The sequence below is a fragment of the Peromyscus maniculatus genome, chromosome 5 (assembly GCF_049852395.1).
Source record: "Peromyscus maniculatus bairdii isolate BWxNUB_F1_BW_parent chromosome 5, HU_Pman_BW_mat_3.1, whole genome shotgun sequence".
In the NCBI taxonomy this organism is placed as follows: domain Eukaryota; kingdom Metazoa; phylum Chordata; class Mammalia; order Rodentia; family Cricetidae; genus Peromyscus; species Peromyscus maniculatus.
The window spans coordinates 85,459,430-85,485,969 of NC_134856.1; the positions used below are offsets into that span (position 1 = coordinate 85,459,430).

Genomic DNA, 26,540 nt, shown 5'->3' on the forward strand with positions numbered 1-26,540 from the left:
GAGTTTACTCCCCAGGACCCACAGGGTAGAAGCAGAGAACCCCCCCCCCATGTTTTCCTCTGACCTCCACATGTGTGGCACATGAACACATAGCACACACACACACACACACACACACATACATACACACTTACACACACACACGTAAAAAGTAAAATAGAGCTGTAAAAAAAAAAAAAAAAAAACAAATAAAAAAAAAACTTGCCCAGGACAACTGAGCATCAGCTAGAACTTTACAGTTTCCCATAATGCATCTGTTTATCTAGTGAATTCACTTCTCACCAACATACTCCGAGAAGGTGGACCTTAATTACATATTCTCCTTAGGACAATTTAGAAAGCAGCCTCTCACAATTTCTTATATTTTGTCATTGATGAAGCCCTGTGACTGAAAAAGGCTAATTTAAGGTAGATACAATTAAGCCTAAGAAGTCTACCAAACTGTAGCCACTAGTCTGGAGTGCCTTAACTTCAGAACGGCTCTTCTCACTGGGTAGAAGTTCACTGGGATAGAGAGACTTTGGATCAGTCTATTTTTCATATGTCATGTTTTTCATTTGCCAATTCTTTTTAATAAAGTTTTAATTAAAAAAATTTTCAGCAGCTTGGGACATGGCTCAACAGATAAGAGGTTTGTTGTGTAAGTATAAACAACTGGAGTTAAGATTGTGAGCACCCATGAAAAAGACATCCAACATCAACCTTTGGCCTACACACACACACACACACACACACACACACACACACACACACACACAGAATTTAACTACATATACAAAACTCTTCAGAACTTGCTTTATGGAAGAAAATGAAATGTGTATTATATACATACACACACTCAAAAATAAACAGGATACCAACCAGCAGTTAAGATTACAATATCTATTCTCTCTCTCTCTCTCTCTCTCTCTCTCTCTCTCTCTCTCTCTCTCTCTCTCTCTCTCTCTCTCTCTCTCTCTCTCTCTCTCTTCTGTCTAATAATGAAAAAAAAATCCTCTGATGTTACTGCCTTTCTTCAGAAAACTATATTTCACATAACCAGAGTTGGAGAGAGAGAGAACCAAGACTGAGTGATACAGTGCATTTTATCATCACTTTCATCAACTTTAGAGCAAGTCCAGTGAGCAGCCAAGCTGGGAAACCATGACACAGGCCTCCCCAGAGCCTCAGATAGGAATCGGCCTGCACTGCGGGCCTGCTCAGTAAGTACAAAGGGACAGAGGAGCCTCCGGCTAGAAGCTGACTGTCCCATGCAAGACTTCCTGCTCCAGGCACCAAGTCAGAGACTTCCAGACTCCAAGAGCTGCTCTCTTGCATCATGTTCTTTTGCTAGAGGGTTCTGCAAGAGGAAGAAATTCCTCTCTGGCTCCTGCCTGAAATCACCTATGCCCTAAAGCATACGTGATCACCCCCTCATCATTATCTCAGTTTACCAAGCTGTGCTCCTTACCAGCCATTGGTCAACATTTTCTGTAATGCTCTCAAAATACCGCATGCCCTGGTTAACCACGCTGAAAGGCCTTATGCCAAAAAATTCAGTTATAGCATATTTTTCTTCTGACCTTGGTGACAGTTGGATGGTCTGAGCTCCATGGCAAAGCAGACTCAAATTCATGAGTTGCCTCATGTAAAACACACTTCCTATAAGAGAAAGTATCTGTAATTAGTATGGAAAGCATATGATAACATTATAAATGGACAGTTTTTTAAAAATAGAAAGAATTGCAGTCCTTCTAATACATAAAAGTTGGCCTGACCCAGGTCAGGAAGTTCACCTGATAATGCACTGGGCATTCTCGTGTATTGTATTCTCTCTCTCTCTCTCTCTCTCTCTCTCTCTCTCTCTCTCTCTCTCTCTCTCTCTCTCTCTCTCTCCCCCTCTGTGTGTGTGTGTGTGTTGTAAGCTCTGTGTGTGCCTGCTGAGTGTGTGTATGATTGTGTGTGCTGTGCATGTGCTGTAAGCTCTGTGTGTGCACTGTGTGCTGTGTGTGTGTGTAGTGTAAGCTCTGTGTGTATATGCTGTATGTGTATATGCTGTGTGTGTGTAAAGGAGTTGGGAAAAAAGAACTACTGATACAAGTCAATATTGTAAACACGTGAAAAATCATCTGGAACAATTTCCAAGCAGATTTACTAGTGATGGCACAAATTAAATTCAGCAAAACCCACCCCTGTCTACACTATCCTACAAAAACCAGAGTAAAATCGTCTGAAGCATTTGGCTCATAGGCTCCTGCGTCCATCTTCCAGTCTTCCTGCAGGTCAAGGAGCCCCCCACCCCCATGCCCTGACCCCTAGAGAATAATGCCCCTCCGTTCACTTTTAAAAGTCCTACAAATATAAACTCATCTGTGGCTCGCTGAGTGCGAAACAATTACACCCACAAACAGACCAGCAGAAAGCAAAAATAGACCAGTGCGTAGTTTTCAGTTTGTGGTCTCCTCTGGGTTGAAGCACAAAGGGAGAGTTAACAAAATGAATGACAACATTACACCTGAAGAAGATGGGGAAGCCAGATAACCTGCTGCGGGGCTTCTCCTTGACAGCCATTACACCTCCGGTGCCTAGAAATATAACTCAACATCCGGGTGCGCGCGCGCCGCAGTCATCTGAATGATAACCGTCAGCTTCAGGGCCCTGGAGGAAACCAGCTTTTGCCCGGGACAAATGGGAAAGGGTGGTGCGCCTGGAGTGCTGGGTCTCTGCAAACTCCGTTGAGGGGTAAACGGTGAGAGGTGCACGGCTTTGAAGAGTCTCAGATCTCCAGAGAGTGCCTATTACCACACATTGGGAGGAAGGCGGCTGTTAAATTTATTGCTACTTAAAACTTTGTAGATTGGAGATGCCAAAGAGGAACAGAGAAGCTTATCTGTTGAGCTGTTCTGGATTCTAGAGTAATTTGCCATTCTTTCTTGCTCTGTATCACGAAAGTGGCAGATTCAAAGGCTGTCTTTTATTTCACTAATGGAATTAAAAATGCACGTGGCTGGAGCAGTAATCAATGCCTCACTTGTGATGGATTATGGTTTGGCTAAATAGTATGACCTCTAATTATCTTTGAAAAAAATGCAATTTTCCAATGTCTTTGCTGTTTGCTGTTATTTCCTATAAGTAAGCTGTCATGTGCTATTTTTATTTAGCTTACGGAAGTTTAGGGGCTCATGAAAGGTGCTGGATTAATAGCCCTAGAGCGAAATTGTTTATCCCTTTAGTCATTTATTATTAAACCTTTCTAGAACACTTCGTTCTTTTTTTGAACTCAGTGTAGTCCATTCATTTTAAGTATTTTTAATAACATCCTTTTATAGTGCGCAAGCATATTTTTAATGAAATCATTGGAACCAGACAGGTAAGGGATGGTACTGGGGTCCTGAAGAAATGTAAGGGTTGAGCTGTTCTCCCACCCTTAAGACACATGCTGCTGAGCACCTGAGCAAGGTGGCTAGTGAGTACCGCCGTGGAATTTACAAGGAATACCAAGCACAGCTCCACAGATGACATCAATCTGCTCGTATCAAGTAATCAGTAACAGGAGCTACTGTTGGGGCAAGATGAAAACCAGTGGCACAGGAAAATAACTCAGCGGTGTCTCCTTGAGACTCAGAAAGAAAAAAGCATATAGTGATTTTTTTAAAGGTGAAATGCAACTTTGCTACTTGTCTCAGGGAAGATAACTTGGCTTTAAAACACACTCAGGCTTGGGGTGTAACTCAGCGGGAGAGGTCAGGCTGAGCAGAGGCATGGCTTTTCATCCTTACACAGGTGAGCATGAGGTAGAGGGAGAGGAGGAAAAAGTAACTTTCTTTTTCCAGACATACTTATTCTGTTTGTCTGTTCATTGTTTGGTCTGTTTGTTTGTTTGTTGAGATAAGATTTCAAGGAGCCCAAGATGGCCTCAACTCACTATAAAGCCAAGGATGACCTTGAACTCCTGCCCCTTCTGCCTTCACCCCCAGAGTGCTGGGAGTGCAGGTGTGTGCCCTACCCCACACCTGGTACCTTCACCTCGAGAGTGCTGGGAGAGCAGGTGTGTGCCCCCCCCCCCCACACACATACACCTGATGCATTCACCTCCAGAGTGCTGGGGGTGAAGATGTGTGCCCCCCACCATACACACACACCTGATGCCTTCACCTCCAGAGAGCTGGGAGTTCAGGTGTGTGCCCCCGACAACACCCAGTCAGTGGTGTGCCTAAACCCAAACCCAGGCCTCGTGAATGCCAAACAAGCACTCTCCCCACTACTGAGTTGCACTTCTAACTCTGACGTTTATTCTAACAAGAGAGAAAAGATCATATTTTGCCCTAGAAATTTCTCTGGGCCCTGTACTGCCTCCAAAATATGCCTTCCTACAGAAGATGTGAGCGATTTTCTTCTCTGGGCAGCAGATTCGACACCAACAGGATAAATAGCGTGGGTTGTCCTTCTCTTGGACGCTTTCATTCTTTCTCTGACTTCACATTTCTTCCCAGCTATGGGAGTTTTCCCTTTCATATTTATATCATTTATTAATTTAGATCACACTGTTCTCTGAGTCAGTTTTTATGTAGAGTATTATATGTTAGTAGTTTGGATTTAAAATATTTGACTAACTGGTTCTAAATAGTTCTCCATATTATTGTCTGTCTTTTAGTTTTGCTTATTTGGGAGAAATTGTGGCAATTAGAATCTTATTTAAACCAATGCTTCTTTTAAAGCAAATTCTCCTCTTTGCATGAAAGTTCCTCTCCACTGAGGCATTCCATAACAAGTGCTTTATATTTTCTTTGAGGCATTATTTTCAGTAGAGTGGGGGATATATAATGCTGGGGGTTGAACACAAGACCGAGTGCATGTTCAGTCACTGAGCTACTCTTTCAGTCCTCCTGTAGCATTTGAAAAGAGAGTCTTTAGAAAGTTCCAGAGATAAAGTTTCCTTCTATCCTTCCATCTAAGGCTCTACAGTCAGTGTCCAGGTGAAGGATAGATAAGCACCTTTCTTTATCACTAACCTTAGTGATAAGTAAGCACACACACACACACACACACACACACACACACACACACACACACACACACAGAGTTCAGCAATGCTCCACAAAGAACTGAGAAGACATGAAGAAGAAAAGCATCACTACTTTGACAGTAATCCCTTCCTGTGCATCTTGGAGAGCTTCCCTAATCTACCACCTCCCCAAGAAACTGGTCCTTGCTCTTTAATTTCCTAATAAATCTGCATTTGTGTACATGTTTGCGGGGGGGGGGGGGGGGGGGGAGAGGGGGGTGTCCAGTGTGTGCACATATGTGAGGAGGCAAGGGAAAGATCTCAGGTATCCCCCTCTGGAATGCTGTTCACTTATTTGGAGATAGTGTCACTGATGGGCCTGGAGCTCCCCAACTGGGCTAGAGTTGCTAGCCACTGAACCCCAAAGAGCCTCCTGTCTCTACCTCCCCACTACTGGGATTACAAACATTGGCCACCATGCCCAGCATTTTAATGTGTGTTTAATTTAATTTAGTGTGTGTTCTGGGGGTGGATCTTGTGCTTTGTGGGCTGAGCCATACTCCTCCCCTGCTGGCATATATTCGAATGGGGCTGGGCTCCACAATAAAGGAGCCTGCACACACTCTTTGCTCCCGCACTGGGCTTGAGGAAATGCGTGGGTAGCCTTTTACCTGTGTCCCTTTTGCCCAGAGGGAACCCCATCTTGCATTTGGCCTCCAAAGTCATTTTTTCACTCTGGCTTATATGCCATGTCCTCTGTATAAGCTAGTTAACCTCTCCAAGAATGCTCACAAAGAGGGCCACAAGACACCCCTTCAGAAGCAAACCTTTTGTAGGCTATGCATTCATGGCCCCCGCTAAGGAAAAGCAGAAATGAGTCTTGCCAGCCCTTCTGTGGGTGTCCCCCAAGAAAAGCAATGAGTGATGGGAAATTATGTACGAGTCAACACAAAAACGGGTTTTCCCCCTTTGAGAAACTCGGTACAAAATAACATGCAGAGAGGTCTCAATATGAGAGCCTCGCTGGGTGTCAAATGCAATTCCTTACTAATTCACCACACATGAAATATTGTGCCCTTCACACCTGGACAAATGCCAGCCAGAGCAGATCCTCACTGTCCTCCGCAACTTCTCTGCTTTGCTAGAGAAGCGCCTTCCCTGAAGGCCCAAGAGGGACATAGTTAGCGGAATACACGAAAGGTCCTAAAGATAGATTCTGGTGAACTCTTGAGAGTCTGATGGGATAAGGATGAGATGGAAATGTTTCAGAAGTCATTCATTACAAGAGCAGATTTAAAATAGGAAGACGACTCAGTCAAAAGGGCCTGCTGCGCAAGCATGAAGACCTGCGTTCTATTCCCAGAATCCATCAAAGAGCCAGGGTCAACAGCACACACCTGCAGTCCCAGCGCTGAGGACGAGATGGGAGACTCTCTGAAGCTTGCTGACCAGCCAGTCTACGAAATCTGGTGAGCCCCAGTGAAGAGTCTCAGTGAAGAGACACTGTCTCATAACAAGGTGAAGAAGAGTTGGGGAAGACATCCAGTGACTTCTGCCTCCACAGGCATGGGCACTCACACACATACACACATCTCACAAACACACCCAACCCAAGGTAGAGTCCCAATCCAGGAGGGAAATTTTAACAGAAGCGTTGAATGAGGAAATGGAAGTTAGCAAAGGAGGAAAGAAGGGAGAGAGAGTGGAGGAAGAAGTGGAAGATGGTGGGAGAGGCATGTATGGTGTTGAGGATGGGAGCGGAAGGATGAGAGAAGGAGGTGACGAGGCAGGAGGCAGAGAGAGTCTGCTTTTGGTTTGTAAATAATTGAGTAGAAATTGGCCCTTGATTTCCAATTTTTATTTTTTTTCTTTAAAGCAATAACAAGTCAGGAAAAGAAACATTTTTTTGCTTCAAGTCTCCTTTAATTTTATCTACAAATGACTTAATTTCATCAACAAATCTCCTAAAAATTACAAAAGTCCAGATCCAATATATGACTTACATTGTAAGATATCTAATTTAAAAAAAAAGAAAGAAAGAAAATCAATTGGTTTCTATTAACCTTTCAAAATACTCCCTTTCAACAGGCATACCAGGAACAAATGTGCCCTCTACCCTCTAAGGCACAGCCCATGCTTCTTCTATGGCCATCTACTTAAATTAAATATTAGCTACTTCAGGAGTGGCTTGCTCAGGGGGAGAGGCTCACCTGAGGCCAGTTCTGCTAATGCCATTTCTCAGTAAGCCCGTCAGGAAAGACCTTCAAGGAGACAACACGTCACATCCCTTGCCAGAAGTTTTCTTCTCATCCATCTATTTTTAGAAGTGCAGCTGGGAAGTCAGCTGGCTAAGTGGACTGCTGGACTCCGAGGCAGGGAAAAAGTCAAAGCACTGAGTGGCTATGGGATGGAGACCCCACAGTCCACGAAGGAAAGTTCTAGAAGCATGTCTAATGTGGGGAGGATAGTGTGCCTTCATCATGGGCCAATGGCTTTCCCTCGCCACACACTGTTTATATAACTACGAGAAGCAGTCTCAAACATAGTCTAAGTTCCAACCAGATAAAATAACGACAACAATCCATCTGTCCTGTCTCTACGTTGAGTTCTGAGGGCGGATGACAGGCCAGTGAGCATACTAGACAAGCGTTCTTCCACTGCGCTCCATCCTCAGCCCCACTGTCATGAAGCTGTTCTAAGAGCCGTCAAATTGTATTAAAATGGCTAAGAAATTTAGCAGGGGAAAAATAGCCCAGTGGGGAAAGGTGTTTGCTGCCAAGCCTGATGCTGAGTTTGACATTGGTGGAAGAAAAGAATCAACTCCCCAAAGATGCCCTTGACCTCCACATGTGCCCTATACCAGGCGTGTATTGAGGTACACACACATGCACGTACACACACACACACACACACACACACACACACACACACGCATGTACACACACACACACATACACACATACACACACATGCATATACACACACATGCACGTACACACACACATGCATGTACACACACACACACACCACACATGCACACATACACACACATGCACACATGCACACACATGATAGATGATAGATAGATGATACAATAAATATATATGTTTAATATATTTGTTAACAATTGAAAAAGAAAAGGATTTTAGTGTCTGTCCCACACTGATTTTCCGTGTGGAGAGTTCATAAGATGTACAGGTCTCCCAAGGCTTTAGGTAGGCCTTAGTAGTCTTCTGCTTCCCCTCACTGTCACCTCTCCCTCACCCACCTCCACTTTCCTCACCATCACCATCTTGTTAATCATGCAAACAAGTAAATTATTCATTTCGTATTTATTAAAAATTGAGTCAATGAGTGCCAATATTACCCCCTAAGTAGGGATAAGGTGAGTCTGGCTGGAATATTACAACACTTCAAAGATGTTCAGTATGAAAACATTTCACATCCAGCTCTGCTCTGTTCTTGGCCACCAGCTTTGATACGGTGCTCATTCCTGAGCTCGGGAGATTTTAGTGGATTTCCGGAATAAAGAATGACCCCTGGTGTCAACAGCACTTTATCAAGCACAGGCTCTTTTTTCACTGGGACTACAGCCCCAACCTGACAAGGGGTTCAAACCTCTGACATGACATCCTTGAGAGCAATATGGAAAGATTAAATTACACTTGCATGAACAATCATTATTGACAGACTCACTGTAGCCCACAGGTGCCAGTCAGTCAATCTGCTAGATAGTCCTGAGTTTCAATGAGCTCTCTTAATGAGGAAGTGAGCTCAGTCAACTTTCAGAACTCCAGCCAAGTCTCACCTAGGAAAGCCTGCAGATATCCTTGTCATGCTTACTGGCTTAGAGTTAAGTGTTGCCTGTTTATTCTGGTATATTTTGTTATATAAGAGTATGCATAGGAGTCGTCTCTAGATAGTTAAGATCCTTTTAAAAACAGAGCATTACTTATTTAGTTGCTCACTGAGCTTTTTCTTTTTTCCTTTTTTTGGTTTTTTCGAGACAAGGTTTCTCTGTGTTGCTTTGTGCCTTTCCTAGAACTCGCTTTGGAGACCAGGCTGGCCTCGAACTCATAGAGATCCACCTGCCTCTGCCTCCTGAGTGCTGGGATTAAAGGCGTGCGCCACCACCGCCCGGCACACTGAGCATTTTTTAAAGCCATGTACTAGCTTTTTTTTTTTTTTTTTTTTTTTAATAACTATGTACTAGCTGAGAAGCCAACCATCAGACATACAAAGTTGAATAAGAAAGACAACAGGCTGAGTGTAGTGGCACAGATCTCGGAAGTTCAAGGTCATCTTGAAGGAGTTTGAGGCCAGCCTGAGCTGCATGAGACACCTCCCCTTCCCATGAAAAGAAGGAAGGAAAGGAGGGAGGAAGAGAGGGAGGGATGGAGGGAGAGAGGGAAGGAGGGAGGAAAGGAAGGAAGGAAGGAAGGAAGGAAGGAAGGAAGGAAGGAAGGAAGGAAGGAAGGAAGGAAGGAACTAATGAACAAACTAAGGGTTCAAACTGTTTGCCACCACAATACAGCGGGTGCCCAGCTTGCGGCGTGTTCTCAATCGTGTGCCGTCACATTCAACATGTGTTACATAATTCTCACACCATGACTGGTAACTATTATTTTATTTCTCCTGTTTTGTGGATAAGAAAATTAAAGCTCAGGGGCATTAAATAACTTATCTAAACCACCCTGCTCATCAAGAACTGTACTGGGTTTTTTAATCAAAATTTCTTTGTCTCCAATTTATCCTTTTTCCTTTCCTGTACTCTCAAGCAGCCAACACCATCTAAAAACCATCTCTTGGCGGATTTGCTCGGCTAAGCACATTTATTAACTATTTGCCATTATGATATAAATTAAACAAAAGAATCCAAGGTAAACAGTGATCACATAAGAAAATTGAAAATCCCTGTGGGAAAATATTAAAATTCTGAGAAAATGAAATTAAAGCGATGTACTATATAAGATAATTAAGACATGGACCATGGCTGGATTTTCAGATCTGAGACAGTTTTGTGCCACATGTAGCATCCAAATTTATAAAAGAAAATCCCAACCTTGGTGATAGAGAAGAGTTTGGGGAAGTGCCTGATGTTCGAACATGAGCTATTTGTTAATTTCATCAGCTGCGATTGCAATTTGCATGGAGGAGTGAACAAAAACTCCATTTTATTTCCTCACTTACTCTAGACCCATTTTCTGCCCTGGTGTTGTACTTAGCCAGATGCTTCTCAATGGGAGCCTCATTCAGGGAGATGAACAATGTCTTAAAAGCCAGTAGAAGACGGAGTTTTCTAAGTTCATGAGTTTGAAGGACCTGTTACTGTCCCAAAGAAACACACCAGCTGAAACAAGACAAGCATGTCTGTAATTTTTAAAGAAATCCATTCTGATAAGTTGATACTATACAATTATTTAGAAATTTCAAAACAGGGACAAAGGGGGTTGTAAATGGGAAATCCCAAGGGCTGCCTCCTGCCTGCCTAAGACATTATTAGATATCGATTGGAACTTTCAAGTTCCCTTCATAAGGTAGGAGTCTTCTTGGCATAAGCATCCCCTTACTTTCTAGTCAATTTAGCTGAAGAGTAGATAGAGTCCATAGAAGTAATTCTTTGATTTAGATGTTTATAAACATAGAGTGCTTTTCTATGAATTAATGGTAACCTGGCCTTTAGAAATGGCATGAGGATAAACTGTCTACCTTAAATGCTTAACATCATGTGTCAGGAAAATGTCTCCTGATGTTCACTGTTCAATCTTGGGTTTTAGCTGAAGAGTACTTAAGGAATGCATCTTTAAATTATTCAAGAATAACTCAAGAAATGTCAAGTACAATGGTTTATCCCAATGACTGAGCAACAAGCTAATTGGCTCTTTCTAGAATGTTACCAAAGTTTTCAAATATAGAGTGCATGAAGTTGGGCTCCTCATTTTGTAGATGGTGAAACGTTGGGGTCAGAGGTCAGAGAAAACTCTGGTTGAACACTGGACAAGAGAGCTTATCCACCATCACGTGTTCAGCATTGTGTCCCTCCCAACTGAACTCCAGTGCTTCTCAGGCTCTAAAAGAGTCCTTTCTTATATAATAATAGTAAATCTGAGGCCAGAAGAGTGAATTAGAAACCCTCCCTCATATTATTGTAGTGAACCAATTACACTGTTAATTGGCCTATATTATATTGTGAAGAATCGTTTAAATTATTTTTTTAATCTACCTGGCTAATTATAAATGGATGGTTCCAGGACACCTTAAGTACCTTCTCCCTCACACAAACTCATTATGGTGAAAAGAGTCTTGATGATTTCAGGGCTGTGGCTTGGCTTCGTCGCCCTCCCTGAGGTCTCTTAGGTGAGTCACCATTTTCTCAAGTGTAACAGAATCCTGTCGCTGCCCCTGCCTGGGCAGCAGCGGAGGCAGAAACTACAGCCAACCACACGTGGGGGCCCTACTTGGATTCTCTTCCCCTGCCTCACACATCATTAAGCAAATTGTCAGCTCAGTTTTAATTACAGTGCTTTTATGACTGCTGGTGATGTAAGAGGCACAGTAGGCACACCTTGTTTTTTTCCAAGCCGGGCTGTGTTTGTAGTACTGGCAGTTGGGGCCAAAGCATTTTTCATCTTGCAGAAATGGAGCTAATTTATGTGGGAACCCAGACCCTCTCCATGTTGTTTGTGCTGCATCAATTTGCAGAGTCTAATGAGCCCTTTTTAAATGATGGAAAAACCCTGTTCAGCTGCAATACCGAGTATCCTTTTCAAACCTGCCGCGGGGAAACCAAGATGCTTCACCAGAAAGAGCCAGGCTCACCTTGCCTTGGTTTATTGCCCCACCCAAGAGAATGAGGCTGGGGTAACACATGTGCCCAGGAGCCCCTACAAGCCTGTAGTCAGTACTCGTGACCACCTTTGGAGATGAGGAGAAGCCCCATTGACTAGTTTGAGAGAGAGGACTTGGGGTCTGAGGAAGTCTGCAGTCTGTCTTCTGGTTCCTAAAGGTTTGAAGTTCCCAGTGGAGGATGCATGGCTGGAAAGAGCACTTACTTGCTCAAATGCACAACCCAGAAAGCTATCTCAAGTCTTTTACGAACTTGCAAAGCAGAAAGACACCTGGCAGGCTCTAGTTGATGTCACCCTAGACCTGCACAGAAAGACTCTGCTGCTCCCCAGGACCAAGTTCAGCACGTCCCAGTCCAACCAAAGCTAAAGAAATCAAACAGGGGCCCACAGACGTCTCTCTTGGCAGAATGCTTGTCTGGCAGGATCGAAGAGCTAGGTTGATCTCTAGAGCCATAGCTGGACATGGTCAATAATGCCAGCATTCTGAAGTAGAGGCAGGAGGATCCTAAGTTCAAAGTCATCTTTGGTTACACAGTAAGCTTAGCCGAGGCCAGTTGGACTACATGTGCCTGTCTTAAAAGAGAAAAAGAAAGGGCAGGAAAGAGAAAGAGGGCGCTCCACCTGAGTTCTAACTACTAAAGAGAGACTGGGAGACAATAGTTACAAGACAACTGGAATTCTATGTGCTGGACACTGTTTGCTCACATGCCTGTGCTGACCTAAGGATTTCCTCTAGAGTTTTCCATTCAAGTAAATATAATATTAGCCTACTGGGCTCCAAGTTCAGACTAATATTTACAGTTCAATGATATTCCATTGTTTGAAAACCTTCTTTAGTCATTGACCCCCCTTTCAGGAAAGCCTTCAAAAATGTTCTCAAAGCAGAAGCCATGTGAATTGTTCTAGAGCTAAATGATAAGGGTCCACAACCCTGGAGTTTAAGGCAGGCTAAAACTTCTCTGAGGAGACAAAAATGTGTGAGTGAATTTTAAAAATAAGTAAGTAAGTAAGTAAGTAAGTAAGTAAATACCTTTTCATGTAAATGACCCAAGTGACCTGTGGAAAGGGTTAGCTAACTCCCCTGACCCAGAAAACCCCACCAAACCAGGCAAAACAAAGGTTCAAATCTTCCCGTTCACTTAAGAACACCCAGGAAACTGACTTGGCCACCAAAAGCTTGCATATTTGAAAAGCTACCGAGTAATTGAAAGATATCACTTTAATATAAGAGGCATTGTGGACCTTTCTAGTAGTATAATGGAGTAGGTAGGTGTGCCCAGGCCAACCAACGAGGCTGGACACAGGGTTGGTTGCCCCCAAAGAGCGCAGAATCGCAGAGAGTAACCTGAACTTGAGGATGGAAAGGGAGATGCTCTAGCTGGCCATAGAGCATCTCCTGGGGAACAAGGCAATCAAGATACACTTTTGAATTCACAGAGCACAGCATCAGATTAACTCATACACAAGCTCCCCCTGCCATACTGAGGTGATCCTAAGCCAGAAAAAGAGGTTGCTTGGGGGAGGGGTGGTGGTGCAGATATCCCATATCAAAATGTCAGTCCTGATAACTTACACACAAGTATATATAACTAATATTGTATATGGATTGAACAAGTTATGGTTATATATTTAGGTGTGTGTGTGTGTGTGTGTGTGTGTGTGTGTGTGTGTGTAACAACAATGAAAGAAAAAGAGGTCATTAAAAAGAGCAGGAGGGAGTGTTACATGGTGGGGGGGGGGGCGGTGTCTGACCAGTATATAGGGAGGGGAAATGAGGTAATCATATTGTAATCAAAAAAATTGTTTTTAAAAAATAAATATCCCAGGCCGGGCGGTGGTGGCGCACGCCTTTAATCCCAGCACTCGGGAGGCAGAGGCAGGCGGATCTCTGTGAGTTCGAGGCCAGCCTGGTCTCCAAAGTGAGTTCCAGGAAAGGCGCAAAGCTACGCAGATAAACCCTGTCTCGAAATAAATAAATAAATAAATAAATAAATATCCCAGAGGAAACTTAGGAGAAACAAAAAACATATGACACAGGAATAAATTCAGTATGAATGTAAATAAATAGTTTTTAAGGTTTGATTCAAGCTGGGGAGATGGCTTTTCCTTGTAGGCATGAGGATCAAGTTCCATCCCCAGCAGCCACATAAAGAGACCACTGCTGGGGAGGCAGAAACAGGAGGGTCCCTGGGACGTGTTGGCCAGTCAGTCTAGTGAGCTTCGGGTTCAGGGAGAGACCTTGTCACTTTAACAAAGCAGAAGGAGAGTCAAGACACATGATGCTGACCTCTGGGGTTAAGTACACCCATACCTGTATGCACACAAGAACACAGGTTCCCATGTTCACACACACACACACACAGAGAAAGAGAGAGAGAGAGAGAGAGAGAGAGAGAGAGAGAGAGAGAGAGAGAGAGAGAGAGAGAGAGAGAGAGATTGCCTCCAACTGTAACAGATCTCAAAAGGCCAAGTTTTTATTTCAAGGCTGGATTTCTCCAGTAGGGCTCAAACGCCACACAGATCCGAAGAGTTCTATACCAAACGCCGACTCCAAAGATAGGCTTCCTTCTGGCACTGACAATCCAAAACTACGTAGCAGACAATACCACTTCTCCAAGTCACGGGTAGATGTGCCCCTGTAAGTGAAGGCCTTTCTCATCTCAGAAAACACGAGAAAGACCCAAAACAAAAAGTCATTTAGAAGAAGGCCAAACTGGAAAAACCACCACTGATGCAACATGCATGCCTTCTAAACGAAACACAAAACACACAGTGGTGAAAGCGTCTTCATTATTTTTTTTAAGTACAGAACCTGCTGGCTTGTCCCAGCATACCAAAAGAAGTTTAAACATTAACACTTTTTCTACAGGAACACACACAACTCATTTTTAAATAGGATTTCCCTGTCATCCCCAGAAATTTCTCTCCACCCTACCACAGCCTGATGCCAAAACTTCTAGACAACTTTGCAGTTCTGAACATTTTAAGGGGAAAAAAAAAGAAAAAGAAAAATCAAAATGGTACCAATTTTTCCTCCACCATCAATTTTAGGCCGTTGCTTCCTCTATCTTGCTGAAAACTTTATTCACATCAGCTGGATGGGGACAACCTCTTTCTTTATGTTTTAATGGCTACATTTTATTGGACTCCATCAACCAAGGCTGAAGAAGAGAGGGACTGATATTGAGAAGCGAACAAGAGAATCGCTGACAGAGATCGCATACTGTGGATTCACCTTGAGAGTCTGCCAGCCTGGACCTGCCAAACTCAAGGGGTAAACTTCAGATAAGGATCTGAGCTCTTGGGTGTTTAACTGAACCGAACCTCCCAACCTTTTTGAGGTTTGCCGATGACTAGTAATTATATTGTCATTTAACAAAAGTATCTGCATTAAACCAGAGATGTTAAGTTAATGGTTAAGTTCACATCCATTTAAAAAAAAAAAAAGTGAGCGTTGACGGAGCACACAGGGTCTCCATGATGCGTGGAAAGGGATGGAAACTAATGTAGGTTAGAGACTATAAATCAGTGGCTAAATACTACCTGTCGGGTTGGGAAGTTATGCTAATGCGGGATGTTTTACTTCTTTCCAGTGCAGAGGTCGGTCAGGGGAGGAGGCACAGATGTGCAACTTAATGGAAACACTGAGGAAAACCCCGAAGCCCAAGATCGTCGATACACAAATCTTGAAGAAAGTGATTCTGTGTAAGTCAGAGTTTTAATCATCTCTGTAAGGTAAAGGCCAAATTTGTGGGTTTCCAGAGGAGGCAGCAGAAGACCTGAGGACTCACCCTTAGACCCCATGCCCAGAACCCTTTCTTCGAAGTGCTTTTCATTTTGACTAAAGCAGGTACAGGGTAAAGTGACTTGTCAATTCTCAAGTGACTTGTCAGTTCTCTCACTTAGGAAGTGAGTATGTGATTATGTGGCAGGGTAGGGGTGGTCCCCATAACCCCTTCCTATAAGGCACCACATTAAGTGCAACTTAACAAATGGACTTTTTCAATGTCTTGTATGTAGATTATCCCTCTTCCATAATATACTGCCAATTGATTGTATGCTAAATGTCAAAATAATAATTTTGTAATAATATATGTAAAATATAATTTTCAGTATTTTTTCTGTGTATAGTGTATGTATGTATGTGTCATGTCTGTGTGTATGCGTGTATGTGCATGTTTGAATGTTTTGTGTGTGCATGTGTGTGTGCGCATGTCCACTCACCTGTGGGTACCTATGAAGACCAGAGATCATTGTCAAGTGACTTCTTCAATTGTTCCACACCTTAAGTTTTTTTTTTGAGATAGGGTTTCTCACTGAACCTGGACTTTGCCTTTTCAGCTAGGCTGGCTGGCCGGTGAGCTCCCGGAATCTGCTGTCTCTGCCCCCAGTGGTGGGGTTACAGCACAGGCTGTCCTTCCCCCCTTTTACGTGTGTGCTGGAGATCCAAACTCAAGTCCTCATGCTTGCAGAGAAAGCCCTCTACCCAGAGAGCTCTACCCCAGTACCCCAGGACCTAAATCAATGAAAATGAATCGCAAGATAACACAATGTGTCTGTAGAAACAGCGTGCAGGCAAACTTACAGTCCTTGTATAAAAAGACACTGCTGAAAACTTAGTTTTTCATCAAAGATCAGAACTATGCACCAAGAAGAAAACAGAAATACGTGGAGTGACCCTAAATCTAGAAGGAAACAAAGCTTTTCAGTAACATCCCAGCAGAGCCTGAGCTGTAAGATGAACTCTTAAATGTCATGGATTATAAACACAGTCAAACTAGGATCAGAATTCAAAACCAAACTGAAAAGAAATATTAAAGGTCAAGTGGAGCTGAGCAGAGCCGAGTTGTCACGTTCTCAGTTTGGATAGGACTGGCCCTGACCTTGGTGTCAGATCTGCTTTAGGAGATAAGGACAAAAGTGAAGGCCAGAAAGTTACTCTTGCTAGGCTGATTAGCATCCATCAATGATGCTCAAGTCTATTCAGCCCACCCCTGACCATCATCTCTAGTGTTCAAGCTAGAAGGGACAGCACCAACTTCCTAGTGGTGTTTGGAAGTTGGTCTTTGCAAGTTACTAAGTTTGTGTGCTAAAAACCTCTATGATTCTAGTCGTCCTGAAACCCCTGCTGTTAGCTCCCTAAGGCCCACTTAGTCAAGTCCAAGTCAACCATGAACTGGAGCTTCTGCCTCCACCACACATGGGTCCTCCCTTCTAGCCATGCCTTAAACACGGACTCTACTTATGCTGCACGTGTTCCAAGAAGTCTGAGTCCGTGTCTTTGTACACACAGCTTGGGCCTCCCTTCGCAGCCCTGCTCCCTTCAAAGACATTCCCATCTATGTGCCCTCCAAAGGTTACTGAGATAACACACATTAGATGAACCCCTTCCTGATCTTTATATCCAACTGAAGACAGAGGCCATGATTTAAGAACACTACCTACTGGTTTGTCCCAGCAGTGATGGATCCTTAAACAAAAACCTTATATCTAATAAAATGTCTTCAAATGTGATGAATCTCCCACTGTCTTCTCTGACAGACCCAACTCTTGTGTGTGTGTGTGTGTGTGTGTGTGTGTGTGTGTGTGTGTGTGTGTGTGTCCAGTTCTATTTCCTCTTTATACCCTTCTCTGTTACTTGACACTAAATGGCTGTCACTGCACCCTCCGAAGGTCACTGAACTTTACTGCCCATTTATTTATTTATTTTATTGGGGAATGCCGATACAATTCGAAGGAGGCACTTCAAGTCACTAAACACAATGACCTTCACCTCCTTTGCACCGAGAGCGACACTTGGCTAATGATCTGCTTGGTTGGGTTTGCACAGTGCTTGCTTTAAAGACTGGGGGTGGGTGGTGAGGGAGGAGACTGGCTTCCAGAACACCCATGTCCTCAGAAATTGATCCCCAGAGGCTCCAACCTTGGCATTAGTAGCTTGACACCCCAGCACACTTGACAATAAAATGTATTGTGGTGCCAGTCAGCAAAGGAGAAGGAAATGCGAAAATCTGTCTAGAAATGCAGGAAGCAGGGGAATCAATGTAACCAAAGCTCAACATGCTGCCAAGGCTATTTTTTGTTTTGTTTTGTTTTATTTTTCAAAAAGAACAATCTGGTTGATTCCAGCAATGCTACATAAAACTCACTTTTGAGGCAAAGAATGAGGTGCAAATCAGTTCAAATACATCACTTTGTAAAACTAGCTAGAAAACAAGTCAATTGATAGTTAAACGCAGGAAATATGTCAAAAGTAGACATTCTCATGAAGAGGAATGATAAAATGATAGATCAATTTCTTTCCAATTTTCTCCAAAATCTATCTAACATTGTTTGTCTCATGTTAAAGTTATTGTTTTCCATGGGATTTGTTGTCATGGCTTTCTGATAGGTCATGTTTATAAAGCTAAGTATCCAGAAGGTAGATGCAGGAAGATCAGGAGTTCAAGGCTATGCTCAAGGCCAGCCAGAGTTGTTGAAGAATCTGTCTCATAAAGCAAAACAAACAAACAAAAACAAGAATGAAAATGAATAGAAAAGATAAAGAATGTGGTTACCACATAAGCCAGAAACTTCTAGAACTGTGGTTCTCACCCTTCTTAATGCTGCAACCCTATCTATAATACAGTTTCTCATGGTGTGGTGACCCCCAGCTATCAAACTGTTTCATTGCTACTTTATAACTGTAATTTTGCTAGTGATGAATCGTAGTGTAAATATCTGATATGCAGGATCTCTGATATGAAATCCCTGTGGAGGTCATGACCCACAAGTGGAGAACCACTGCTCTACACTGTCTTTAGCCTATTTCTTTAAGGTGAAGTGCAAAATACAAAGGCACTGGAGTCAACAACTTTCTATTGAATTTATCAGACCCAACTAAATATCTCCATTTTTGAAAGAAGAATAAGAAGTTATTCAGAAGTGTAACTCAAAAAAGGAAAATGAGAAAGGAATTATTGGCCTGGTATCTAATGACATGGATACTCAGTCTGGGAAGGATGACTCTCACAAATACAGAGCACAAGGTGCTTCCTAAATCTGGACAAACAAACAAACAACTATGGTAAAGAAAGAAAGACTGGATTTCTCAGTAATATAAACAGAGTTGTTTTTCTTAACAACAACAACAACAAAAAATGAAATGTAGGCATGCTAGAACATACCCCAGAAAGAACAGCACATAGCCTTGGAGAGTTAGTGCCTTCCATGGCATTGCCAAAGCTGATGTATCTTTAGTTTGAAGAGATGATTAAGGATTAAGTGCAGCCGGGCGGTGGTGGCGCACGCCTTTAATCCCAGCACTCGGGAGGCAGAGGCAGGCGGATCTCTGTGATTTCGAGGCCAGCCTGGGCTACCAAGTGAGTTCCAGGAAAGGCACAAAGCTACACAGAGAAACCCTGTCTCGATAAACCAAAAAAAAAAAAAAAAAAAAAAAAAGGATTAAGTGGGACCTCAGTCTTCTTCCATTCCACCAACCTACAGCGCCATTGGCTAAGCTTAGAGGCAACTATCAAAAGCTGGACATTGTGCATGTGGTTGTCACCCCAGCCTTGGGGAACTGAAAGCATAGGAATCATGGGTTCAAGGCCAGCCTATGCGGTGTAGTAAGAGCCTACCTTAATAATAATGATAATAACAATAATTTAAATACATGCATACACAGACATGTAATTAGAAGATAAGAACTTCTTTCACTGGAGAAAGGACAGTTAAGGGAATGAGCACAAAATTTCAGAAGGAAGAAACTAAACACAATAGAGGAACAGGTCATGGAGGAATATTAGACCCTAAACACAGTAGAGGAATAGATCATGAAGGAATCATTAGGTCCTACACACAGTACAGGAACAGGTCATGAAGGAATCCTTAGGTCCTACACACAGTACAGGAACAGGTTATAGAGGAATATTAGACCTACACACAGTAGAGGAACAGGTCATTGAGGAATATTAGACCCTACACACACAGTAGAGGAACAGGTCATGGAGGAATCATTAGACCCTACACACAGTAGAGGAACAGGTCATGGAGGAATCATTAGGTCCTACACACAGTAAAGGAATGTGTCATGAAGGAATCATTAAGTCCTACACACAGTAGAGGAACAGGTCATGGAGGAATCATTAGGTCCTACACACAGTAGAGGAACAGGTCATGGAGGAATATTAGACACTACACACAGTAGAGGAACAGGTCATGAAGGAATCATTAGGTCCTACAAAGCACATCTTTGAGAAACTTTTGAGACACTCTTTCCTGAGTTTTTTGAAACAGTATTTTCTAGGTTTATGATATTAAAGAACTGCCCCCTTTGTCCTTAAACCTCATATTTTGATTTCTGAGGAGACTTACATGAGAGAGCTTGGAACACAAGTACCATTCTGTTTGGATGTCTGTTTCCTTATTGTATTTCCATTGCTTCTGGCAGTGCCGAGTTTTGAATTGGGGCTTCACACAACCTAGGCCAAGGCTCTACCACTGAGACCCAGCCCTTGTTTGGTTTTGTTTTGACAGACAAAAGAAGAGTCCAAAATCCGGGGTTCTATCCTGGTTGTGGTTCTAACAATTTGTATAATTCAGGAACATGCTAAATATTTATAATATCAGTATCCATGCCTCTAAAATGTCTGTCCTTAAAAGGGCTACTGTAAAGTAATAGTGCCCCATAAATTGATTAAGATAGCTACACTATTTTAGAATAGCAGCTAGACCAGACAAGAGCATAAAGTAGATATAAATTTCAAATATTCTAGTCCAAGGAAAGTAAATTTTTGTGCTCACATTACATTTAGGTTACTCTACAAACACAGAGCACACAATCAACATTATAAAAATATATAGCTACTGGACATTCATTACAACATTCAACATTTTCTTCATAAAATACAAAGTCAACATCATGAGCCATAATATAGCACAGTATAATGGAATACGATGGGATAGAATCAATGCAATAACTAATTTTTTTTTTTGGTTTTTCACACAATAACTAAATTAAAAGAAAAAAAACAAATAATGGACACTCATAGAAATAAAGTTACAATGTATCAAACCAAGGCATATACTAAACAATATGCTTAGCACAGAGCTTAAAGTCAGCTTTTAAATATATACAGATCTTCCCTGGGTATTTATAACAAACATGTTTTGTGAAGGGCTTCTGCCTCATTGTTTATTCATTCATCTGTTTTAGGTTTTTAAGCAGAATTTCATTTTGAGCTGGGAGCCCAGTCGTTTTACCACTTACTCTGCCTAATGGGTGAAACATGTCTTGTGTTTGTGTTTATAAACCAAACAATGGCTGTTCTTCACCAGTGTGGAGGATTTGACTATGCCACTCACAACTACATCCATCAATCAAACTCTGTCAGTAAGGTAGCAGGGGGAGAACGGAGCAGAATAGAGAATTCCAGGAAACAGAAATCCTGACCAGGATGGGAGCCACTGTCTCAAGATAAAAACTCAAACTGTAAGAATAAGACATCTCTTTCCTAATACAGACCTTGGAAAGCCATACAGACTGAAGGTTTAGATACCTGGTACCTGAGCAGAGGAAATTCCATTTTAAAATGTAAGAGAGTTGTAATTATGGCCTGGAGTTTGGAATGTAGGTATTCCACAATCTTAATCAGCCAGTCCCACCACAGACAGCTCCCTTGTCTCCGGTCTGTCTGGCAGAGGCAGGAAATACCCTCACAGAAAAACAGGCCTCTAGGTCAAGGTAGGATCTCTATCTCCACCCTTCCTGTGTTCTGTCCCATTTTCTGGGATTTCAGTATGTTCTTCCTCCTGCCTCAGGCACTCCCTTCACAAGGAAGAGAGCTCCTTTCAAAGTTGAGACCTGACCTTAGATTTAGTTTCCCTCAAGGATTTACACTAAGTCATCCTATGGTGAACCGTCCACCATCCAGACTGCATTGTAAGATGGAGGAACTCACATCCCAGTGACTGACAGGACTGTGCTCAAGCTTCTCCCAAGGACATGCATTGAGCTAGAAAGAAACAGGCTCAGGGCCTGGAGAGATGGCTCAAGCGGTTAAGAGTTCTTCCAGAGGTCCTGAGTTCAATTCCCAGTAACCACATGGTGGCTCACAACCATCTATAATGGGATCTGGCACACAGACAGAACACTGTATACATACATATAAATAAATAAATCTTAAGAAAGAAAGAAAGAAAGAAAGAAAGAAAGAAAGAAAGAAAGAAAGAAAGAAAGAAAGAAAGAAAGAAAGAAAGAAAGAAAGAAACAGGCTCCCACAAGTTCATAACTTCCATCCCAGCTGCTTGCATTCCACATTCAGAATTGCTGAGACGCTTTGCTGAGGACTTTCTTCTCCCTCTTCCTCTTCCTGTTTCCTCTTCATCCACTGTGGGTGTTCATTCCAAGGGCAGTCCATGAGAAGTTTCCTACAGACTCATTCTCATGGCAGAGTCTCAATGAGTCGTTTGACTGGTACAGCCTTTACCTTTCCTCTGTCTTAAAGCATGTCACTAGCACTTAGCATATATCACTATTATACCAACATTTTAATTGCACATTAATTCATCTATCTCCCTAGCAAAGCCACGCGCTCCTTAAGAACAGGAACCAAATCTCTAAGATTTGACTCCTACAATATTAAAAACATATTAGATGTTCAATAAATATTTATTTAAAAAAAAACAAGGATGTGTAACATGGGTAGACTAGTCAGGGTAATCTTAGTTGCTATAACAATTAAATCCCTAATTTACAGTTGCTCACCACAATAGACCAGGTATTGGCAACATTCACAGTAAGGAGCAAAATAATAGATATTTTAGTAACTGTAAGTCATACAATCTGTTTCAACAACTCAACAGCTCTTGTAGTACAGAGTTAGCCACGTGCAGTATACAAGCAAACAGGCATAGCAATGTCCGAACAAAACTTATTTAGAAAAGTAGATGGAAGGGTGGATTGCCCTACTTTCCCAGTAATTGTCGATCAGCTCTTATTCATGATTAGGAAGCAGTCCTGGAGACATGGCTCAGTGGTTAAGAACACATACTGCTCTTGTAGAAGATCTGAGTTCCGTTCCAGCACATACATCGGGCAGATCACGACCACCTGTAACTGCAGCCAGCATCGAGCCATCCAATGCCCTCTTTATGGGTAGAGAGCACCTTTCCTCCTTGTAGGTATTCAGTTCTGATTACTTCTATTTCTGCTCTACCTTCTACTAGAATCTCACAATTCTCTATTCCTCGGTCTTGCCAGGGAAAGGGGGTAATAGCTTTGACCTAGAAATAAAATATACATCCTCCAACTTCCAATTCACGAGCAATAGCCAATTACATGTGAACACATCAGTATGAAGAACTGGGGGGTGTGGAGGCATTTCTAGCAAGAACTCTGGCTAATCCTTCCCATCATCAGGGGAACATGAATACGAAGTGAATGCCTAGTTGTCTCTGGTGTGGAAGATTAATACAAATGGTTCTAAGCACATATTTCTATTCTCTTTCTTCTGTGTTTGTCCAAAGTGTACACAGAGCTTTCTTAAATACATGGTCCATTCATTTATTTATTCCTTCATGTAAGATTAACTGATGAGTCAAAGACATATGAACTATTTCTCAAAATATAATGTCTATCTAGATAAATCCAACAACCACACAAATATGGAGAAGTTATTGCTAACTTGCATTTGGGAAGTTCAGAAAGACTCAGCTAAGCCATACATGAAGTGATAATTTAAAGGAATCAATGAAAGAAAGCATGGAGGGGGGGAATCTTAGACAAACAACTCTATGCACACTTGTAGCCTGCGAAAAAATAAAAAGCTATTGTGTTTTAAGCAAGAGAGATCAGAGTGAAAGTTGCTGTGTGGAAGGTTAGCTTTAGTTCTACTGTGAAAAAGAACTGAGAGAGTGCTTGATGGCCAGTCAGGAGGGCAGCACAATCATCTATGATGGAGAAAGCAGGAGGCTGTAGACATAGAAAGCAAAGGACAGATCCAAGAGATATCCAGAAGATTAAATCAAAAGGATGTGATAGTGCAGGTCATCTGAGAAGAGCCAAGAGGAGACAAGCGGGCCAGTGAGCTAGCAAGAGAAGCAGTCTTGGGCACAGAGCATCAGTAGACTGTGTGTTCAAGTTTAGAAATGTTGAGCCAGAAGAACTTTTAAAATAATCAGGTAGAGATGACCGAAAATAAACACAATAACCATAGAGTGATGTATGATAAGCTTAAGGGAGGCTGAGCCAGAAAAGCAATGGATTTCCCTGAATGAGTAAGAGAAAACGAAGTGGTAACAAAAAATGTAAATGACCTTTAAAGGCAAATGGGTGGAGAAGAAAGAAACTCAAGGGAAAGAATTTGAAACCTTGAAAGAAGCAACTATATGAAATAGAAAGAGCCCTAGAGATATGCAGATGGTGAGAACATAAAAGACAAACAAAGGGGCCATTGACAATGTCACTTCCCATAAAGGATGGGAAGGAATGAGATGTGCAATAATGACAGAGATATTGAAGGGGTAGCTCCAGGGAGCAGAAAGAAGGAAGAAGTCATGGATACAGATCAAAACAAGCAAACAAGAAGCCACCACATTATCCGTGTCTGGATACCTGAAAGTTGAAAGAGTTTCCATCTGGGAGCTTTAATTTTATTTATGACACAGGAGAGAAGATGTTTCGCTGAGATAGATGAAGCAAGAATGGTCAGAGCAGTAAGACGAAAGAGGCCAGATGTTTAAAGCCAGAGAGCATTTGAAATAGTCGCTGTGGAAACTGATGAAGCTAGCTGACCCAGAACCACAATGAAATGGCAGAGCTACGATATCCATTCGAGTCCTATGACATGAATTTATAGTAACACCAAAGTGCTTTCTTCTCTCACTTTTAAGACAAGAATATCTAAGTGCTAAATTTCTAGACCATGATTCTTTTTAACCAATCCACCTTTCCTACCGAAAAGAGAGTGAAGGATATAACGTATTTTGAGCGATTACATAAATTAATAATTTCACACTGACAGCTCCTTCTGTGGCACTGTATTTGTCTTGTGAAGAGAGGAGAGAAGTTCCTGAACTATGATTTATAATCCAAAGCAGAACCTACACTTGTTAAGTTATACCACCTTTCTCCTCAGAGAAGAGTTGAGTGTGAAGCCAAGACCACCTGCCAGTCCCAAAGAAGTATCAAACTGTCTGCTTCTAGAGGCTCTCAAAGATTCTGCATTAATGATGTGCTAGCTGGCGTGCACGGGTTAGGACTGAAGAGCTAAGCACATCATCACTCTTCTTGGTATCACCTGCTTTTAATCAGAAGACTGTGAACTGAATTCTACCCATCCACCGCACTCCAAAGACCGACCGAACTCCATTGTACAAAGCTGAGCAGTTGTTTTGACAGACTAACAAACAGTATGTAGGATATTTACAAAAAACAGAACTTAAGAATGGCACTGCACCCCTCCTTTCCCCTCCAAATAAGGCAGAATGACAAGCCTTGTATTGGTTTCCTACGGAAATCAGGTGAAATTACGATAAATCAGAAAAGACCAATAATCTGTTCTAGATCTACTATGGTCTCCAGAGGGCTGAGGAGCAGGAGACTGGAGACTCCAGCTGCATGCTTTGACTTCAGATTTGTGAAGAGCTTTTCACTACAGAGAGGAATTTGGGGTGTCCGCTGCCCCTGTTGTGCTGCTGAGAAGAGGTATGTTCTAAAGAGGCAGTGGGAGAGGAACCTGAGTGGTTTCCTCTCCAACACATTTTCATACAGATGCATCGAGATTTCAACATGATCAACAGTTATTTTAGAGAATTGTGGATCACACATGTTTAACTTGATGGTGTTACACCACTGCCTATGATGCTAATAGTCAGAACGAGCTTCTCTTCAGAAGCCCAGCACCCTCGCCCACTCACTAAGATTTTTCTCCTCCGAGCTTACCTTTGAGTTCCCGTTGTTGAAATAAAATCTTGTGATGCTTGTATCTTGGTTACTAGGTGAAAACCGAAGACCACCCCTAGCACCTGGCCCACAACATCCTAAGGGTTTTTTTGGTTGTTGTTGTTTTGTTTTGTTTTTTTCGATTTCCCAAGAACCTGGACATGGTCATTCTTGCCTAAACACTCATAGTTCAGAGATGAAAAAACAAGAGACCCAGAGAGTTAGAGTCACTTGTCCAAAACCACACAGCCAAGTTAGGCAACAGGCATGGACTGGCAGCCCTGTTGTGCTACTGAGAAGACTTACGTTCTAAACAGGGAGTGGCAGATGAACATGAAAGGATTGAATAGTAATTCAAGACTCTGAAAATGACTCTAAGGAAATTAAAGAGAAAACTTAGAAATGGAAAGCACCAATGTCTCTTCCTGATACACCAGCCTGAAAGAAGCAAGATGTCAGTGTGCTGTTGCTGCTGTTGCTGCTGCTGCTGCTGCTGCTGCTGCTGCTGCTGCTGCTGCTGCTGCTGCTACTGCTGCTACTGCTGCTCTGACTGGGAGAGACAGTGTCCCACACTTATACAATTCATGCTCCATGTTTATTAGAAGGAACTAATCATAGAAAGAAACATTTTCTCTCATACTTTTGACAGATGGACTTCTACCTGTCTCTACTCAAGAAAGGGATGAGAGAGTCTCCCTTGGAAAAGACATTTTGAAAGCTGGGACACACTACTTATGCCATAGGGCCATCTAGCTCTGGACCACTCACCCTCAAAATAGACCTG

At 42.4% G+C, this 26,540-nt stretch overlaps 1 protein-coding gene across 2 annotated transcripts in view; it reads left to right on the plus strand.

Moving 5' to 3' along the window:
• Positions 1-26,540, plus strand: part of LOC121829773 (uncharacterized) — a 147,451-nt gene that overhangs the window by 33,451 nt on the left and 87,460 nt on the right. For both annotated transcript variants that reach the window (XM_076572807.1, XM_076572808.1), the window contains one exon: positions 15,426-15,537. The gene's annotated coding sequence lies outside the window, so the exon portion shown is untranslated. The remainder of the gene's footprint in view (positions 1-15,425; positions 15,538-26,540) is intronic.